Genomic DNA, 3280 nt, shown 5'->3' with positions numbered 1-3280 from the left:
ATGACACTAGTCATCACTCACACAAATAAATCATTTAATATTTTGATAATTGAATTGGTTTTTGCTGTTCAATTTTTTTTTTTTTAACACATTGCACTTCATGTGTTTACAGATTTGTGCAGAATTTGAGACATACAGAATTACCATAGGCCCATCAGAATCAACAATCTTTGCCAAACTGGATCCGGACTGCAAAACTTATGAAGATGTTTGCATAATGAAGAAGAGTCCTTGGACAAATAATGAAACCCTCTTGGTGCCCACTACACATAAGAACAACCTTGTATTAAAACATTATTCTCTCACTGGTTACTGGAAATTGACAAAAAAAGACAGATATAATAAGATAAGGTTTATTAATACAATAAATACAAAATATGTGGTATTACTATAAACTGATAGATTTATTTTGATGCAAGGCAGGGGTGTCCAGACCTGCTCTAAGAAAGCCAGTATTCTGTGGGGTTCAGCTCTAACACACCTGCCTGGAACTTCAGGTAAGACTTTTTTGTTTTAAAATTCCCAAGAACCTTGATTAGCTGGTTCAGGTGTGTTTAAATGGCTAGATCACCCAAAAATAAACATGTCATTACTCACCCTCATGTCGTTTCAAACCCGTAAGACCATCATTCATCTTCAGAGCACAAATTATGATATTTTTTAGGGATGCCCCGATCATGATTTTTCATGGCTGATACCGATTTTTTTACAAGCAAACTGGACAATTTTTTTTAAAATCTTTAAGCAACAAACAAGAAGGAAGGACAGTCCACAGTCTACAGTCCAAAATTGAGGAAAAGCTCAATAAAGCCCCTTTCACACTGTGATTCCGGCAAATACAGGTCCCGTAACGACACGTGACATCAGGGCGTGACGTGTAATGTATGAGTCGAAAACATTAGGCAGGTAATACTTTCACTGAATCTGGCGAACGATCTCGATCTTTTTTTTTTCAGTGAACGTTGATCTTCCTTCAAAACAGCCACTAAAAGAGTCGAAAGATAACTTGCGTCATCACTTAGACACAGCATTAGATCTGGCTTTTGTTCACACAGCGCTTGTCCCGGGATTTAACCCAGCAATGTTACTACGTCCCCGACCTGAGTTCAATGCTGGAATCAATCCCGGGATGTGTTTGCTTTCACACAGAAGTAATGTAGTCGGAGCACGCGGGCGCACTTCCGGAAAAATCGGCCGGAAAAAAATCCAAAGACCGGCCGATTACCAATCGCATATTTAAAGCAAAAACCGTCTGGTTTGCGATTTATGGCCGGTCAATTGGTGCATCCCTAATATTTTTATGGAAATGCGAGAGATTTCTGAACCTCCATAAAGGCTGCAATGCAACAGAAATGTTCCCAGAGTCATAGTAAGGACATCAGTAAAACAGTCCATGTGGCATCAATGCTTCAGCCACAATTTTACAGAGGCACAATAATACATTTTGTGCAAAGAAAACAAAAATATCAACTTTATTCAACAACTCTTCTCCAAATCACATATTCTGCCATTATGGAGAGTAACAAGAGGCATGAACATTGCTTTCCTCTGCGTGTAATCAAGGCTCAGTGCATGCGTGTTGTAGGTCAGCAGCACCATGCGCATGATTTATTTACATGTTGTTGATAATGGTGGGAGATGCGATTTGGAAAATAATTGTTGAATAAAGTCGCTGTTTTGGTTTTGTTTGAACAAAAAAGTATTTTTGTTTACTTTGTAAAATTATGGTTGAACCACTGGTGTCACATGGACTGTTTTACTGATGTCCTTACTATGTTTCTGGGTCTGGGAACATTCCAGTTCTGTTGCTTACCGTACAGGGTCCAGATGTGTGTACCATTTTCCACTGTAATTTTTGTTAGAATCCCATCTTGACTGCTTGCCAGGATTTCCCATAAGAAGATGACTGACTTTTTTTCATGTAATTTTAGAAAAAAAAAAACAAAGGCTAAATTTTGTTGTTTTCATCTTCAGACTAATGAAATTGAAGTATCCAAATGAAGACCCTAGCAGTATGGAGTATATGGTGAGTTCAAGGTTAATAAATTATTTGTTAAAGTTAATACACAAGAATTTGAGTTCTCCATGCTTTTAAATACTTCTAGTATAGAGACGTTGCCAGCAGTCAGGAGGTGATCCAGAAGACTCGTGGGAATCTATTTGAAGCTGCATCATTGAAGACAATCCAGCAGATGTTGGCGTTTTAAAGGATACAGTTCTTCAGGACCTATAGCAGTTTACAGTCTGCAAAACCATGTTGCTGGGACTGATTTATGGACTGAACTTGAGCAACCCTCCTGAACTCAGGTACACATTTGGAATACTGAAGAAGTTATTTCTGGAGCCAGTTCCTGTTCCTGGAATAAGGTTTGATTAGTTACCCATGAATGCCAATTAGAATTTTATTTGCTATTTTGTGTAATTTTGTAATGTGGTTTAAACTGTATTTTACTATGTGTAATTATTTATTGCTTGTTTAACAAATACACTTTGATCATTTGTGACATCTTGTCTTTTGTCTCATTACAAGACAAATCACACAAAAAATGCTTTGTTGAAGGGAGTAACTTTAAATAGAAAATATTGTGTTAAAGTAACTAGAACTAATTGTGTGGAACCACTGTCCATAATTGACTTGAGTAAGTTTAAAGAGTAATTTTTTTTGTGTGTGTGTTTGTCTTCAAAAATCTAGGGGCTCTTAATTTAAACACATTTCTCTAACTTATGCAGCTATGTAAACCTGGGTTCTCCACTAGCATTCAAAGAAAATAAACTTTTGGTGCTTTCATCAAAGTTTGGCAGAGCTGCAAAAACTGATGTCACTGATGCCAGACATTATATATATATATTAAAAAAAAAATTAAACAGTTACGGAGGCATGTACAGCAGTTAGGTGAGACAGCACCTTCTCGACTGGATGAAAGTGTAGAGGATTTTGAAGCTAAGGCATGTCATGTTCATTGCATTACATGTTTGTAAGTACATATTCATAACCTATATTTAAAAATATGTACGAAAAGTCATTTTTTTTGTTGTTTTTTGTTTTTTTACATTTGTTTAGTTTATATCATGCATTAATTCAAGATATTTTGCAAGTAATATACATAATATAAGAACATATAATTTAAAATGTGCACACAATGTTTTTATATTTAATTTATATATTGCATATACATTAATCAAAATTATATATATATATATATATATATATATATATATATATATATATATATATATATATATATATATATATATACACATTTCATTTTAAATGTAAAAT

The 3280-nt window shown here is 34.8% G+C and overlaps 1 long non-coding RNA gene across 1 annotated transcript; it reads left to right on the top strand.

Annotated features, from left to right (window-relative positions):
- Positions 1-292: 292 nt before the first annotated feature.
- LOC127952242 (uncharacterized) lies at positions 293-2504 on the top strand. Its single transcript, XR_008152870.1, has 3 exons — positions 293-497; positions 1975-2026; positions 2106-2504. It is a non-coding gene; the product is annotated as an uncharacterized LOC127952242 (long non-coding RNA).
- The last annotated feature ends 776 nt before the right edge of the window (positions 2505-3280 follow it).

Source organism: Carassius gibelio, chromosome B3 (assembly GCF_023724105.1).
Source record: "Carassius gibelio isolate Cgi1373 ecotype wild population from Czech Republic chromosome B3, carGib1.2-hapl.c, whole genome shotgun sequence".
Taxonomy (NCBI): Eukaryota; Metazoa; Chordata; class Actinopteri; order Cypriniformes; family Cyprinidae; genus Carassius; species Carassius gibelio.
This window is presented reverse-complemented; position numbering and strand designations above follow the sequence as displayed.